Source organism: Oreochromis aureus, linkage group 3 (assembly GCF_013358895.1).
Source record: "Oreochromis aureus strain Israel breed Guangdong linkage group 3, ZZ_aureus, whole genome shotgun sequence".
NCBI lineage: Eukaryota > Metazoa > Chordata > Actinopteri > Cichliformes > Cichlidae > Oreochromis > Oreochromis aureus.
The window spans coordinates 121,572,783-121,591,305 of record NC_052944.1 but is presented as its reverse complement, the minus strand read 5'-3'; the positions used below and the strand labels follow the sequence as shown (position 1 = coordinate 121,591,305).

Below are 18,523 nucleotides of genomic sequence, written 5' to 3'. Positions count from 1 at the left end.
ATACTGCGCACTAAACTACGACTTTCAGAAATACTCTCAGCTTCTGCGTAAACCTTTACTTTAGCTCTTGCAGCATTCCATTTTTTAACCTCTTCCAAGCGTTCAATCTTTCTGCGCTGCTCCTCCATTGTTTGTTGCCTTTCCAAGTTTTCAAGTTCCAACTTTTGTAGTTCAGCTGCTTCCCTTTCTTGGTCCTCCATTACAGCTAATACTTCTTGACACGCAGCTGCCTCAGCCTCTGCTTCTATTCTTTTGATTGTTTGTGAGTATGACTGGCTTGAACTACTTTTAGACCTTCGTGACTTTGACCTTGATTTAGTACTGTCAGATCCTAAGCACGACCCAACGTCTGGCCATGGCTCTTCATCACCATCTGCAAGGTCTCCTTGTAGGTGTTTTTCAGCTCTTCTGACAATGAACGAGGAAAGTGATGTACATGCATCCACTTTGCGTCTTTCATCTGCATCAGGAGTTTGTATTTGCCGTATTTGTTCATAAATGGTTTGTACATCTTTGCAGGCAACATTTACATTGTTAATGAGCTCATTCAATTCACTCTCGGAAACTTCATTTCTTAATATTACTTTGCTCAATCTTGCTTCATATCTCCATTTTTCAAACAACGGCATATCTGTGTTGAAGGCCTTTGAGTTTCTTCTCTTGAAGCTCTTTACCCTTTTCTGTTAGTGTTCTTACTCTTTCACTTTTACGAACAGTCTGTAGTTCTGTAATTTGTTCATCATCATTTTCTTCCACTTTGGTAAGTGGTACAGCATGGTGCTCTTCGAGATCTTTGTCAACCATCTCGGGAGTCTAGTTAAATGTCATTGAGCGCACTGTGTTCAGATTTCAAATACTTCTTAAATTTGCGACTTAAGTTACTTTGGGGTTACTGTTACTGTATACTTTAAGTGCACCTTTTCTTAAAGGACCTTGTAAACCTTACTCAAACTTTGACCTTAAGCAAGTACACTATTCACCAAACTACAAAGCATCACCTTGAAGTACAGTAGAAATTAAATGAACTTTGACAATGTGTTATAGAAACTTATTGTGGCTCTTTAAACTTGACTTAAACCACTCTTATTCTACTTTTAACACTGTCCTTTGTTAATTTCCACCTTACTCCAGTTGTGTAACGTTGTTGCTGCTGTGCTTGGCTGCTTGAGAACGGTGAGCTTATACAATGGCGCCCTCTTGTGTCGCTCCACTTCCCCGTCTCTCTCTGCAGCTGCCGTCTTCTTAATTAGCTTCTCACCGGCACTGGCTAGGGCGAGTTTTCACTGTAACTCCGAAATGACAACACAGGCACGGCTTCTTCAAGACGGGCGCTTCGCTGCATTTATTGAATGCCGTGAAAACTACAAACACAAAACACAAAGGCTTTAAGCGCTTCAGTCTATCAAAAGTAACATTTGTGCTTTAACAACAATAAATTACCTCGTGGCCGCCTGCCACTTCGGAGGTTCTAGAAGAATACCTTTACAGTCTTGCGCATTCTTGTACAGCTGGTAGACTAACCAGGCCTTTGCAGATAGCTCGCTGAACTCCTTAGCGTGATTATTAAACGTGGGCTCACAGTCTATATTATCACGCCCCAAACCTCGCGATAATAGCGGTGTAATAAAACTTGTTCTTTGTGACAAGATAAACATGTCTCCTATACAAGATAAACACACCTTTACAATATTGTCCACAGAACTGTACAAGCAAGAACATTTTAACTGCTGGAACCATCTATTAAACTTCTTATACATAAGCCATTTCTGTGACACTTACAAGTGGAGCATAGTGATTGGGCTACGCCCGTGGTCCCTGTCAACAAGAAGGATGGCTCAGTGAGACTCTGCGGTGATTTCAAAGTCACTCTAAATTCACAGCTCTGTGTGGATAAGTACCCACTTCCACGCATTGAGGACCTGTTTGCTTCTCTAGCAGGGGGTCAGCATTTCAGTAAGCTAGACTTAGCAAATGCCTACCTACAGATGGAGGTAGAAGAGGAGTCTAAGAAGCTGCTGACCATTTCGACACAAAAAGGGCTGTTGTTTCAATCGCTTGCCTTTTGGAGTGGCATCGTCACCTGCATTGTTTCAGAAGGCTATGGATCAAGTGCTTCTCGGCCTACCATACACCCATTGTTATCTGGATGACATCCTCGTCAGTGGTCCAGATAAACAGACACACCTGAGAACCCTTAAGGCAGTTTTGGGCAGGCTGGAGGACTCCCGCAGGCCCACCACCCGCAGGAGGCGCCATAGGGGTCGGGTGCATTGTGTGTCGGGCGGCGGCCAGGAGCGGAGGCCCTGGCGGACCGATCCCCGGCTGCCAAGACTGGCAATAGGGACATGGAATGTCACCTCTCTGGTGGGGAAGGAGCCTGAGTTAGTGCGTGAGGTTGAGAAGTACCCGCTAGATATAGTCGGGCTCACCTCACGCATGGCTTGGGCTCTGGAACTAGTCTCCTGGAGAGGGGCTGGACTCTGTCTCAGTCTGGAGTTGCCCCTGGTGAGAGAGGCGGCGGGCTGGGGTGGGTATTATAATATCCCCGGCTTGCTGCCGGCACGCTGGGGTTTTTCCCGGTGGATGAGAGGGTTTGTTCCCCGCGCCTTAGGGTCGGGGAACGGGTCCTGACTGTCATCTGCGCTTATGCGCCGAGTGGCAGTTCAGAGTACCCAGCCTTCTTAGAGTCCCTGGGGGTGCTGGAAGGTGCCCCACCTGGAGACTCTGTTGTCCTGCTGGGAGACTTCAATGCTCACGTGGGTAACGACAGCGAGACCTGAGGGGCGTGATTGGGAGGAACGGCCTCCCTGATCTGAACCCAGTGGTGTTTTGTTATTGGACTTCTGTGCAAATCACAGTTTGGCCATAACGAACACCTTGTTCGAACATAAGAGTGTCCATAAGTGCACGTGGCACCAGGATGCTCTAGGCCGCAGGTCGATGATGATCGATTTTGTAATCGTATCACCAGACCTGCGACCACCATGTTCTGGACACTCGGGTAAAGAGAGGGGCTGAGCTGTCAACTGATCACCACCTGGTGGTGAGTTGGATCAGGTGGCGGGGAGGACGCTGGACAGACCCGGTGCACCTAAACGCGTAGTGAGGGTGTGCTGGGAACGTCAGCAGAGGCCCCAGTCCGCGAGATCTTCAACGCACACCTCCGGCAGAGCTTCAACAACATTCCGAGGGAGACTGGGGACATTGAGTCCGAATGGACCATGTTCAGCGTCTCCATTGCGGGCTGCTGCATTGAGCTGCGGCCGCAAGGTGGTTGGTGCCTGCCGTGGTGGGAATCCCGAACCAAATGGTGGACACCAGAGGTGAAGGGAGCCACCAGGCTGAAGAAGGAGTCCCATCGGGCTTGGTTAGCCTGTGGGACTCCAGAGGCAGCTGACAGGTATCGACAGGCCAAGCGGAATGCGGCTCGGGCAGTGGCTGAAGCAAAAACTCGGGTGTGGGAGGAGTTCGAGAGGCCATGGAAAAAGACTTTCGGACTGCCTCAAGAGATTCTGGCAAACCGTCAGGCGCCTCAGGAGGGGAAAGCGGTGCTCTACCTGCACTGTGTATAGTGCTGGCGGTGCGCTGCTGACGCCGACTGAGAAAATTGTCAGACGGTGGAAGGAATACTTGAGGACCTCCTTAATCCCACTGACACGTCTTCCGAGGAGGAAGCAGAGTCTGGGGATGAGGGAATGACCCGCCAATTTCTGGGGTCGAGGTCACTGAGGCAGTTAAACAACTCCTCGGTGGCAGAGCCCCTGGTGTTGATGAGGTCCGCCCGAGTTCCTGAAGGCTCTGGACGTTGTAGGGCTGTCCTGGTTGACACGCCTCTGCAATGTTGCGTGGAGATCAGGGCAGTACCCTGGACTGGCAGACCCGGGGTGGTGGTCCCCATCTTTAAGAAGGGGACCGGAGGGTGTGTTCCAACTACAGGGGATCACACTCCTCAGCCTCCCTGGGAAAGTCTATGCAAGGGTGCTGGAAAGGAGAGTTCGTCCGTTAGTCGAACCTCGGATACAGGAGGAACAATGCGGTTTTCGCCCTGGTCGCGGAACACTGGACCAGCTCTTTATCCTCTCAAGGATACTTGAGGGTGCATGGGAGTTTGCCCAACCAGTCTACATGTGTTTTGTGGACTTGGAGAAGGCATTCGACCGTGTCCCTCGGGTGTCCTGTGGGAGGTGTTATGGGAGTATGGGGTGTCTGGCCCATTGCTACGGGCCATTCGATCCCTATACAACCGTTGTAAGAGTTTGGTTCGCATTGCCGGCAATAAGTCGGACTCGTTTCCGGTGGGTGATGGGCTCCGCCAGGGCTGCCCTTTATCACCGATTCTGTTCATAATTTTATGGACAGGATTTCTAGGCGCAGCCAAGTGGCGGAGGGCTTTCACTTGGTGGCCTCAGAATCTCATCTCTGCCTTTTGCGGATGATGTGGTTCTGTTGGCTTCATCGGGTGAGGGCCTCCAGCTCGCACTGGAAGCGGTTCGCAGCCGAGTGTGAAGCAGCGGGAATGAGGATCAGCACCTCCAAATCTGAGGCCATGGTTCTCAGCCGGAAAAGGGTGGAGTGCCCACTCCGGGTCGGGGATGAGTTCTTGCCCCAAGTGGAGGAGTTTAAGTATCTCGGGGTCTTGTTCGCGAGTGATGGGAGAAGGAGCCGGAGATCGACAGACGGATTGGTGCTGCGGCTGCAGTGATGCGGACGCTGCACCGGTCCGTCGTGGTGAAGAGGGAGCTGAGTGTAAAAGCGAAGCTCTCAATTTACCGGTCGATCACGTCCCGACCCTCACCTATGGCCACGAGCTGTGGGTAGTGACCGAAAGAACGAGATCGCGGATACAAGCGGCAGAAATGAGCTTCCTCCGAAGGGTGGCTGGCCTCTCCCTTAGAGATAGGGTGAGAAGTTCGGCCATCCGGGAGGGGCTCAGAGTAGAGCCGCTGCTCCTCCACATCGAAAGGAGCCAGTTGAGGTGGTTCGGGCATCTGACAAGGATGCCCTCTGGGCGCCTCCTGGGTGAGGTGTTCGGGCATGTCCCACCGGAGGAGACCCAGGGCAGACCCAGGACGCGCTGGAGAGATTATATCTCTCGGCTGGCCTGGGAACGCCTTGGTGTTCCCCCGGATGAGCTGGAGGAGGTGGCTGGGGAGAGGGAGGTCTGGGCTTCTCTGCTTAGGCTGCTGCCCCCGCGACCCGATCTCGGATAAAGCGGATGAGGATGGATGGATGGATGGAGGACTATGGCCTGTGTCTCAAACAGGAGAAGTGCCTGTTTTTCCAAGAATCAGTGGAATACCTGGGCCACATAATTGATGCGGCAGGGTTACGCAAATCACCAGAAAAGGTGCGTGCCGTTATGGAAGCTCCAGCACCAGCTAATGTCAGCCAGTTACGTTCCTTTCTGGGAATGCTTAACTATTATGGACGTTTCATACCTGATTTAGCTACAGTCCTGAAGCTGCTGAATGAGCTACTCAGTAAAGAGAAGAAATGGCAGTGGACATCAGTCTGTGAGTCAGCTTTCCAGAAAGCTAAAGAACGTCTGGCCTCACCAGAAATACTCACCCACTACAATCCTGAACTGCCTCTCCGTTTGGAATGTGATGCTTCACCATATGGAGTTGGAGCCGTGCTCTCACATGTCATGCCTGATGGCCAAGAACGGCCAATTGCTTATGCTTCACGAACCCTCAGCAAAGCAGAACAAAACTATACTCAGATCGAGAGGGAGGCGTTGGCAATTGTTCTTGGAGTGCGCAAGTTTCACCAGTATCTCCATGGTAACAAGTTCACCTCGCTCACTGATCATCGCCCACTGACCTCCATTCTGAGTCCAGTAAAAGGTACACCATCAATGGCAGCTGGGCGCTCCTTCTGTCAGCACATAATTACACCTTGCAGTATCGGAAGGGGGCACATCACGCCAATGCGGCCGGACTTTCACGTTTGCCTCTGCCCCTTGCACAGAAACAGAAACAGGGAGCGGTTGAGGTATTCTACGCATCTCAACTGGACACATTACCAGTCAGTGTCGCCGAGATCAGACCTTGTTTGATGTCACCTTGTCTCGTGTCCTGGAAATGGTAACAACTGGACGTTTTCCAGCAGCAAAGGACACAGATCAAGAGCTGTCACCCTATCTGATGGGCAGACATGAACTCACAAGGATTTTATCCTAATAACTCAGTTTAACTATCACAAGAATGAAATGGTGCAAATGTAAAATCCTTGAGGCTCTATTTTGAGTCACTTTATGATTGGCTGCATGTGATGTGGGGACATGTGGCAATGATAACAAAAGAAACAGAACTTAGGCTGCATGTAAATGGGCTCTGTGCAACTTTGAATCAGCTCCTGTTGGCCTCCAGCTTCTGGAAACACTTCCAAGCAGAGCTGCCGCTTTGCAAGCCCGACTGGGAACAGTTCCCACAGCAGGTGGTCCCCATCATGTCAGTGGTTGCCGTGTGGGTGAGGAAAGGACTCACAGGTAGGTGAAGGCTGGTGTTTATTATCACGAACACAGGATGACTGGCTGAGCTGAAATGACACACGTGCACTAACCTCACTGAGAGAGCAGGTAACAGGAAGTGTGAGCTGCAGTTTTAGTGCTGACATCACAGACAAGTGAAGAAGAACAACAGCGACATTTACTGAACACCTCTAAGTTCCTGAACGCATCAATGTTAGGGTCACCGGTCTTTGAACGCCACACCACCGAGTCCTCCTAAACACAGCTCAGAGCTATGTTTAGTGTCCCGCTGTGACGCGCTGATGTTCAGATTTCACCAGTTTGAAGAGAACATCCAGTCACTGAGGCTGCACCACCTGCTGTCTGAGGTCCAGGAGAAGAGCAGCAGCTAGAGCAGCTGACAGGTGGAGCTAGTGGAGCTTGTTGTTCCTGTGTGAACAAACTGTAAGTTTGCTTTGTTTCCTCCTTTAAAAGTTTGACTGTTGCTGTGATGTTTGGAGCAAATGTTCAGCTCTTGTTTCAGGACAAACTCTGGATCACTCGTGTGTTTGAAGACAAAACCACATGATTATAGATTATTGATCGGCTGGAATCAAACAGTCTGACCGATTCTTCATAAACAAACAGTGTGTGTTTGTGTCCTGTTTAGTTTGTCCTCAGCCTCCTTTAGTGCTGACAGTCCCTGTAAAACATGCTGTCTATTTATAGCTGAACATGATCCTGTAGCTGGGCCCTGCAGTCAGTGCAGGCAGATATCTTAGACCTGATCAGGGGAAACACTGGGGGCTCAGCCCTGGAACCACAGCAGCTGTTTAAAGTTACTGAGTGTAATTGACAGTAAAGTGAATGTAAATGTGAGACACTGTGTGCTCACAGCTAAAGGCTGCAGTCAGCTGTGTTAGAGCGTCTTTCACACAATGATCCTTTAATAAACACTCAGAGCTCCATGTTGATGAAGCAGTCATGTGTGAGCTTGTGTGCTGACATGTTAGCAGAGTGACTTCACAGCTTCTATTGAGCCATAATGGCTCCTTTAAACTGTCAGACGCTCACCTTTTCTTCACTGCTGAACTCTTCATCACCTCTGGTCTCTCCTCCTCCTCTCTCTCCTGTCCTGGTTAAAAAAAACAATCAGTGTGAGCCAATCAAACTGTGTCCAGATTATTTATCAATTTATTTTAAACATCAGCTCAAACTTAATCAAACACATCATTACTGCAGTCATGCATCAGTCAGCGCTCTACTGTTCGTTCATGTTGGATTCTGTTTCCATTTCTGTGACATTTTTCACTCAGACGCTCTTTCAATGCTCAGACCTGCAGATTGTTTAATAGGACAACAAACTGTAACCAGTGAAATATATGGAGAGAAATATGCTTCCAAAATTCTACAAATGGGTGCAACATGATCCATCAGTGTAAACTAAGATTTATAATGTGTGCATTGGTTTGTGTGTAACCTCTGAGGACTCATAAATGCCGCTTTCAATCCAACACAAACACAAATCAGTCTGATTACATGTTTGACAAAAACCTGAACAATGACTGATCAGCTCAGTTTATCATGCTCACCTTCACTAACCTGATCATTGTGTCTTTAAAAACCTTCCTGTGGGTCAAAGGTCTAAACTTCACTAACATCTCTCTCCATCGTTTGCAGCAGAGGAGACGTGCTGGCAAAGTTTAAACTTCATCAACATTTATACTTTGTTTTCTTCAGGTTTCACTGATGCTGCCTAAAAACAAAGCAATGGTACCAACGATGAAGAACTCAGTCTGGACTGATTGTTTGCTTCATCTGTGACGTCAGGCTTTAGCTCTTTAACATGTTAAATACATTTTCCTGTAAAACAGTAAATAAGTTGAATAACAGCACTGATATCAGTGACAGTCCAAAGACTTTGGTGCTTGGCAAAGCCACAAATATTTTAAGAGCCAATGAACACCTGTTTTTTCCAGATGAACTGGTCCTGCTGCTTCAGTACTAAAGCTAAATGCTACTAACTGCACATAATGTCCTCCTGTATATATTCACTTCATGTACATAATGTTCTGTCTCTTTGTGCACAGTCGGGGAGCGCGTCAGGATACATTTCACTGCGTGTTGTACTTGTATAACTGTGCACGTGACAAGTGAAGAATCTTAACAAGGACAGTATAGGTGACCGCACTGATGCCTGTTCATAATTTCACCACAGCTAATAAACTGTTGGCTAAATGTTCTTGTTGTCAGAGGTAAACAGAGGTGAGAGGAGCAGATAATAAGGATTAAATATAATGATATATACTTTATTGAAATTCCTCTCTGCATTTATTCCATACACTCAGAGAAGGAGTGGGCAGCCATTGGGCACCCGGGAGGCAGTGTGTAGGGACAGTGCCTTGCTTAGGGGTAGCTGTTCAGTGGATTCGAACCCCCAACCTTCAGATAACAGGGCCACCGCTCTACCTACTGAGCTATCCCTGCCGGAAAACTAAATGCTGCTAGCAGTTAGCTGAGTTAGTTCTCAGTATAGACTGAGATTTTTTCAGTCACGTTATTCAGTGCCTGCTCAAACTGCTCAAATAACTGAATCTCAGGGGTTAGAACTTCGTAGGTCAGGATGCAGGGTCTCCCACTATACAGATTTAAGTCAATATCATTTCACATGTTGAAACATAGTGGGTTTGTCATTCTCTCAGCTGACACTGAGATGAAGCAGGAAAGAAGCAGCTGATATTTGGACAGCACACATGATGGAAAGGAGGATTTCAGCTGATGTGCACATGAATGATTTGTGTTTCCTCTGCAGGTGAAGGTAGAAAGTGTGTGTGAGCTGATGTGAATTGAGCAGCATGGATCAGTGTGAGGACAGAGAGGAGGAGTCCCTCCTCTAAAAGCACTCTGTGTGGGGAACATGAGAGCCAGACCAAAGCTCAGAGGTGAGATGACCATCTCTAACTGTCCATGACTCTTCTCCATGTCACAGCTCAGCACTCACATCACTGCTCCATCATTATTCACAGGAACCCACCTGGACCTCCACCCAGCTCTGTGTCCTTACACAGTGAGCAATCTATAGGTCGCCTCATTGATTTTAAAGGCCAGCAGGCATCTGCTGCAGAGAGGTGAGCAGTTAGTAACATGAACTCTTTGAGTTGGTTGGTTGCTGATAGACACAGATTAGTTTATGTTAGCTAATTAGTGACAGAAGCAATGACTGTGGGGAATAGAAATATTTTATTGCTATTATTTGCTGCTATTTTTATAATCATCATTACCATTTCATGTTAATAGGGATGTTGCATTCAGATGCACTCAGATGTTCAAAATATATTGGTATTATATTAGTCTTTATTACAAGTCCAGTTATAACCACTTCGAACTGTTGGGTTGAATATATAATTTTAAATGCTTTTCTAATGCTGCTATGATCTCAGTGTTTCTGTGTAGACTGCAGGGACAGGAAGTTATATGTCTTTGAAGTTGCAGGCTGGTGCAGAAGTGAAACCGAAAGCAGAGCGAGTGCAAGCCAAAGAGCCAAAGAGTTTATTATGCATTTATCTTTGATTTAAGCTTTTAGTAGAGGCTTTTGATCAAAACATTAATTCAGTAGAGTACACATATATAGTCTTGGTTCGGACATACACGTAACCACCCACACACTTAGTTAGAGGGATCACTGATAGGGGAAAGTTCAAGTTGCTTAAGTTGAGGTCAACTAAGGTTCAGAAAGCAGATGCAAACTCTGCACGTACAGACAGACAAATAGTGAGAGGTCATGACACGTACGCAGTACACAGCATGCACGCGCCCTCGCACGTGTACGCACACACACATACACACCATGGTAGATCTATTTTGGTAGGGCAGAAATGCAGAAGTGTGCCGAAGTACTTAGAGGAAGTGCACCTGATGTTCCAGGGAGATAAGCGACAGCGAAGGCGGGCTGACAGGAAGCATCAGCCGTAGACACGAAGATGATGTTCTATGTTAAAAGTCATTGTGGTTTTGGTGTGACGTATTTCTGCCTAGTAACAGAAAAGGGGGCTGTACTACCTTAACCCCATAAAACAGTTGTCTGAATATGAGAAAGACAGTTCAACACTGATTGGGTTGTTGAGCTCACACATGTGTATTCATTAAAATGCCGTCTAAATTGCACACGCCTGGATCTGTGGTTATTTATGGATTCTTCTCTCAACATTGAACCCTAACATGACTTAGTGGAGAATAAAAACACTGAAGCTAAAAATCTGTCTCACTGTTGTGCTGCTCTTTGCTGCAGCAATGAGTTTATTTAAAAACTTTCACTCTCTGTCTCTTCAGCAGGAAGTGGTTCTGCTTTGTTTGCAGGCTGAGCTAAAACAGGAAAATCCACTTGTTAGCTGTAGTGTTTGTAACGAGGCTAAAGAGGAGAAACAGAGAGAGGGAACATTATTAATCCCTTAAGTTGGTTCCTCCGGGAAATTCAGTTAAACAACAGCTGGAACTAATCAACTTCATAAGCTGTAAGCCATAATCATCAAAACTATAAAAAAATTATAAAAAATAAAATTATAAAAAATTAAGGCTCGAAATATCTTGCTTTATATGTACTGAGTTGATATCATATATCAGTTTCACCTTTTAAGTTGAATTAGTGAAGTAAATGAACTTTTGCACGATATTCTAATTTTTCCAGTTTCACCTGTACATGTGTGTGATAACATTGGCTAACAAACAGTCATTATAATTCATCATACACTGAGAATAGCAGACAAATCAACAATACAGCTCTTCTTCTAATTAAAGCCTAATTAATATTGTGCTGACAACAGTCCCAAAGACTCAATGGGCCACATCAGTGTCTACTGTCTATCTGTGTATACTGTGTACTATCAAAGCCAAGTGGCTAACAAAGGTAAACAGCAGTTTTCCCTATTAATGAATGTTGTCCTGTTTCAGGATACATGTCGTACATAATAACTGCCATTATCCGAAGTCCCATCTGCTTACATTTATCGTTTACTTGTTTCTCATCTTCTTTTCTCTTTTTTCTAAACTGAATACCTGATGATCTTTGAACTTTTCCTGTCCATCTTCCATTGGTTTTAATTTTGCACTCCAGTATGAATTTTTAAGCAGTATGAGTATGTATGAACACCCATCCCCAACCTGAGAACCACCACAACATAACCTAACAGACCTACACCTTAGTGCAAAGATTGGGTTTGTTTAGAGTATTTTTTTTTTCTTTCTGGGACTCCAGGCGCGCCGAGGGCCCTCGTGCTCACTTTTCACGTATATGTGTGATAGAATTTAGAAAACACATTGGTGCAAATTATTACTCTATATCATGTTTTTGTGTTTGTTGATTTGTTTTTATTTTTTTTTATTTTGCAAGTTGCGAGCAGCGGCCCATGTTGCCCGTATAAAAAACTGCCAGTGTACACAGAGGAGGCAAGGAAACTGAACCATGATTAACACAAAATCAAAGAATATTAATTAACCCACAAAACACATAAACACTGGCTCAGACACCCAGGACCATAACCAGTTACTTTCTGTTTAACATTTTTGGGGTGTTACTATTTTACTTATTTTACATCACTACAAGCCGTTAAACAGCTAAGCCCAGTGTTGGGGAGTAACGGAATACATGTACCGCCGTTACGTATTCAGAATACAAAATATGAGTAACTGTATTCCGTTACAGTTACCGTTTAAAAAGGTGGTATTCAGAATACAGTTACTTTGGTGAAATAAATGGATTACACGGCGGTACTTTCCTGTTTCATATTATCGCGGGTCAGGACTGTTTGGGTTTGTTTGACAGCTACGTTCTGTTGTTCCAGGCGGCAGCGTTACGGTTGCCATGGTTACAGGGTGACACGCTCTCTCTCTGCGTGTTTCCTGGGTGAGAGAGCGCCCTTTTGTTGTTGTTGTTGTGCTAAGCTAAAAGGCAGAATGCTACAGGCATAGCTCTAAAGCATGTAGCCTGATGGGCAGTGTAGTCCGTGCTGCAGGGAGAATGGACTACCATACACGTTATGTGTCTGTGTATGGAACGCCAGGACTGCCATAATGAATTACTTAAATACACCATTAAATAATTAATTAAATGTGGCAATAATTAATTAAAATGGGAATTAATTAATTCAATAAATAGTTATGACACATGTAATTAATTAATTATTGACACATTTAATTAATTATTTATGTATTTCACATTTTAATAAATTATTGACACATTTAATTAATTATTTAATGATATATTTATTTATTTCATTTTGGCAGTCCTGGCGCCTGGCTCTCATCATGAATTAATTTTATCTGTCAGCCTCACCCATCAAACTCACGGGCGGGGTTAACGCTGCCCATGCAGCTTCTCTAACATTTGATTGGTTGCCGTGCAATGTAAGTCAAAACAGGTCGATCCTAGATAATCGATTGCTTCTGTAGACTTGAGGCAGCCAGGTATCCCAGAATGCGTTTCAAATCACAGGCAGCAATGGTGGTGGTGTAGTTTTAAAATACCCCGCTTTTTCTGTCACCAACTACACTTTTAACAGTGTTTTAGCCGCGAATGTCGCTACCGTAATCTTCACATGTCTGGTCAGGTTGTCAACATAGAACATGTTTGCATAAGTGCTCAGATGTTTTCAGAGATTTCAGTAGCTCTGCTAACAGTCAGCATGCAGAGTGCACCGAGGGGGTTACGTCAACCGGTTTGTTTACATATTCCACTCTCCGTGTTCCACATGTTGCATTCGCAGATTCGCATTTTCACCGAACGATCGTCTCTTTCCGCCTGATCTTGTGTCTCTGTGCTTCTGTAACATAAAGAACGAGCTGACATGTTTCTCAGGACACCAGCGATCAGCTCAGCAGACCCTCAGTTTACCTGCATGCGTCCTCCTCACCTGTCAGCTGTTTAACACCTGCTGCTAATTCAAGAAACACGCCCACGTTACCTGATGATAGTCACAGTTTAACTGGGCAGCCGGTGCTTGATATAACACAATGTCAGCGCATTTTCTGCACAACATAAGTAAATATAGTATTTTCCCGAGCGCAGAGCTGCTGGAGCTTGTTTCCTTACAGAGGACTTTATAGGCGAACCCACTTTATCGGCAGCTGATGTCCAATCTGCACACAGCTTTGAAACCTCACCTGAGTTTTAGCTCTCAGTGGTTAAACGCTGGACTTAATTCACTCAGGTTTTGTCTGTCGGGTCACGTTTACTTCGCTGTTTTATTTACAACTGAGCAAATCGGTTTGGCTCAAATTAAAGTTATGTTTCATAACTGCAGAGTTTTACAGACGTTTAATGGTTCACTGGCACATGTGTTAGACTGAACTATTCGCTTCTCTTTATCTGGTGTGTTTCGGATTTAACAGTGAATTTTGAGATTAAACTGACTTTTAAAATGTTTTATACAAAGAGGAAAGAGAAGGCGCATTTCCACCGAGAGGAGCAGAGTTTGCAACAGCATGTTCAAGATGAAGACTGCAACCTGGACAGAAATATTATATCATCTGTTTTTAATAGTTATTTAACTGTATTCTAAGCACCAGCTGTCTGTTAGAATTTTTAGAGTTTACTTAACTAAAAATAAATGAGCTTAACATATAATTTGTGTGATTTCTCTCTCTCTCTCTCTCTTTTTTTTTTTTTTTTTGCTTTTTCGGTCATGTTATGTTTAACTGTCAAAGGTTTGTTACAAACTATGAAACACATCGTGCAGACTTCTGGATGTTAGAAGAAAACTAATACTGCTCATGAATGAGACTAAAGGCAGGAAGGTGTCCTTTAAAACTAAACATGTTAGTAGGACCTCCCTATTTATATCATAGTGTATGATATAGCACGTGTATTTCAGTAATAGCCTACTGATTTCAGTGCAGTGGTGAACAGTCACAAAGCTCACATGGGCGTTATGTGATACTCCTTAACTATAATTTATCCAAGTTAACGTCAGTTAACCATTCAGACAGTTCTTTTGCAGTGAAAAACATAAACACCCATGCTGCGTAATGTTTACATTATAGCTGCTTATGCAGTAACCATGGTAACCACGGACTCTGAGCGGCTGGATCGACGGAGGTCAGACAACAATTTTACATGTATGATCTTAAAACAGGACACAGCCACTATACGTGCTGGCCTCATATCAAATGTGAACGCAGACTGAGTCTATGTTTGACGTTTGCTTTATATCTAATCTTCCCCTTAAACATTAAACAGCAGCGAGTCTGCAGCTGAGGGAATACAAACTCAAACTGTCGGAACAGGTTCGATCGTGGATTCATTTGGTAATTTATTAAATGTATAACTGTTAGTCTAATCTGCTGCTGAGTCTCTTACACTGATGAAAATGCAGATAACACAGATCACGAACACCTGTTCAACCAATCACTTTCATTCCACTTTGATCTGCGACAAACTGACGGTTCGTCTCTGTTACAGTGTTTCGTTAGACTGCTATATTTTTGTGTTCTTTATCCTGTAGATTTCCACGTCTCTGGAATAGGTGGCAGTGTTAAGGATGCTTTTCTGTAAAATCATATTGATATGACCCGTGACATATTCGTAGATGACAGTTAGATAGTCAGGTGGGAAACTCTGTGTTAACTCAGAGATCTGAAGATATCGTGGATATGCTGACCTCGCTGCGTTGTATACCAACCCATGATTAATATTCACAATAAAAATATTAGCCGAACATCATGAAGTCTGTATGTGTTTCATAGTGTCGAACAACCTTTGTACAGTTAAAGCCAGCAGTTACTACATGACGGATACACCAACGTTATCTCTTTTATGCGTTTATACGCAGGTCACGCTGATTACTGAACAAAAACCCAAAGATCAGCTGTTAATCGAATTTATTTGCTCTCTCTCCTCCTTAAACATGTTTTTAATGTTAGTTATAATTCAGAATTGGCGACTGAAACACGTAGGACACATAAGAACATCAGGAAATAACACCCCGATAAATATAACCTCAGTAAAAGAAGTCAGTGTCAGCGGGATTATTACAGCTGTGTACCGGGGCCTGCGCTTTGTCGGTGTAATAACAGCTCGATTGTTTTGGTGAGGCGAGCGGGTCTATCCCACGCTTTGCCGTGAGACTGGGCAGACATCTCCGAAATCATCGAAGCACTTTTGCAAAGAGGCTGTATCTTGACAAACCGACCACACATATGAAGATTAAACCACTACATTCTCGGCTAAAAAAATATTAAAACTGTATTTGGTGACACACAAACAGGGTTTTTCAAAGTTCAGTTCTGCCGGTTGTTGTGGGCTAAAAACAATGGCCACCAGGCCAAAGCAATGGTTTTGAGTCGATCAGCGTTAACCCCGCCCCCTGAGTTTGATGGGTGAGGCTGACAGATAAAATTAATTCATGAGAGCCAGGCGCCAGGACTGCCAAAATGAAATAAATAAATATATAATTAAATAATTAATTAAATGTGTCAATAATTAATTAAAATGTGAAATACATAAATAATTAATTAAATGTGTCAATAATTAATTAATTAAATGTGTCAATAATTAATTAAAATGTGAAATACATAAATAATTAATTAAATGTGTCAATAATTAATTAATTACATGTGTCATAACTATGTATTTAATTAATTAATTCCAATTTTAATTAATTATTGCCACATTTAATTAATTATTTAATGGTGTATTTAAGTAATTCATTATGGCAGTCCTGGCGTTCCATATGAGACCACGTGACTGTGAAATCTATGATTATTGGGCTTCATTTCTGTACTAAACAGTCATTTTAAGATTAGCTAGTAAATAACAATTACCTAATGTTGTTCATGAGACTAAAGTCATCTTAGTTTGGTAATGTAAGTATAATATGGCCAATATTAAAGTTATTATTTTAATCAGTATTAGTTATTACAGCAGTGAATGAACTCTGTTTCAAATACTGAGCTGCAGTAAAGATTCAAGCTGCATTTATTTATATTTCCTGTCACCTTAAATCTTCACTCAACGACAGGTTCCTTTGACACTGTATATATAAATGTATCATATATAAGAGACAAATATTGTTCTTTTAATATGCTGGCATTACTAAATTTGTCTCAGTGCTTACTTTAAATACCCATGACATCATCACATTCTCTGTAAGATTAAGGTCAACTATTGAACGGCGTATATGTTAAAGTAAAGGCTTTAAAACCAAGTTAGTACAAACATCACTAATGTCACATAACTTTGCCGACATGTGGCCAACAGTAATGTTTTAATGTTCTTCATTATTAAACATTTGCACATAAATAAGTGACATAATATTCAGTACTTACTTTTAAAGTTTACTCTTCGGGCGCCCCTCTTCCGACGTTTTTTTTTTGGCAAAATTATGCAAACCCACCACTGCGCTATGCATTCTGGGATATGTTGGGCCACGAAGTCTACTCCGCCACATCCTTAAAATTCGGTGAAATGAACGACGCATTTGAGGGCCGCATTTCAAGCAGCCTTTGAATTGGGACAGCCTTCGTGAGTGTAATCGGCCTTAAAATGCAGCCTTTAAGGCTGCAGACCCTGAATTGGGATACAGCCTGTGTCTACGTGTCAGCCCTGCCACAGACTGGCCAGCTGTCCAGGGTGGACCCTGCCTCTCGCCCTAAGACAGCTGGGATAGGCTCCACCCCCCCACGTCCCTGAAAAGGATAAACAGAAGTGACTGAATGGATGGATATAACAAGGTTATAAGCAGTGTTGGGGAGTAACGGAATACATGTACCGCCGTTACGTATTCAGAATACAAAATATGAGTAACTGTATTCCGTTACAGTTACCGTTTAAAAAGGTGGTATTCAGAATACAGTTACTTTGTTGAAATAAATGGATTACACGGCGGTACTTCCTTGTTTCATATTGTCGCGGGTCAGGATTATTTGGGTTTGTTTGACAGCTACGTTCTGTTGTTCCAGGCGGCAGCATTACGGTTGCCATGGTTACAGGGTGACGCTCTCTCTCTGCGTGTTTCCTGGGTGAGAGAGCGCTTTTTTGTTGTTGTTGTTGTTGTGCTAAGCTAACAGGCAGAATGCTACAGGCATAGCTCTAAAGAATGTAGCCTCATGGGCAGTGTAGTCCGTGCTGCAGGGAGAATGGACTACCATACACGTTATGTGTCTGTGAGCGAGGGAGGGAGAGAAAGGAAAAGTCCGAGCTGTCACGGAGCAAAAACGGGAGCTGGAAGTATGTAAATATAATAATAACCAGAGCAGCCAAGAAGAGTGCCTGACGAGCCCATTTGTAAGTAAGCTATTAAGACTCAACTGTACACTGTGTTCGTGTTTTCCTCCGGAAAAAATAAGTTCCGTTGGAGCAGCCTTTCAACGCCTCTCTCTGTCTCCCGCAAGCAAAGTTGACCCAGACAACAAAGTAAAGCTAGTTTTCGGCTACCAGCCCGACACGAACCCGACGTATTAGCCAGAGGTCCCTTTACTACGTTTCGGAGCCGCGGACCTTCAGTAACAGTAATAAATCACAGCAATAGGACATTCATGTAGTTGTAAACAGCACGATAATATATTAAGTATTACAAAGTATTCAGAATACGTTACTCTCATTGAGTAACGTAACGGAATACGTTACAGAATACATTTTGGGGCATGTATTCAGTATTCTGTAATGGAATACATTTTAAAAGTAACCTTCCCAACACTGGTTATAAGAAACATGGAACATGAAAAGGTGCTGTAATCGAGTGTATGTGTCCCTGTGCCAAAAGCCCACAAGCCCCCAATTCTCTAATCTAATGAAATGATGGAGGCTGTTTCCTACCACGGTGCTAATGTGTGACTAACAAGGCTCATGGTCTCCAGCAGACAAGCGCCTGGAATGAGGTGAGCTGAGTGTTGCTTTGGTGGGTCTGTGCCCACGTCATGCATCAGGATTCATATTGGCAATAGTTCATATCTCTGTTCTTTAGCCTTCATCACAAAGCTGTGAAGGAAAAACAAACATCTAACAGGATTTGATGGATGCAAAGTCCACTGAGCTCTTTGTCATTTACAAACTTGTCCAACCAACAAGAGCACAGATGAAAA

General features: G+C 44.0%; 1 long non-coding RNA gene across 1 annotated transcript; it reads right to left on the bottom strand.

Annotated features, from left to right (window-relative positions):
• Nucleotides 1-1,179: 1,179 nt before the first annotated feature.
• Nucleotides 1,180-16,878, bottom strand: LOC120438003. Its single transcript, XR_005611575.1, has 3 exons — nucleotides 16,769-16,878; nucleotides 7,526-7,586; nucleotides 1,180-1,361 (listed from the first exon to the last, which is right to left on the bottom strand). It is a non-coding gene; the product is annotated as an uncharacterized LOC120438003 (long non-coding RNA).
• Between the last annotated feature and the right edge of the window lie 1,645 nt (nucleotides 16,879-18,523).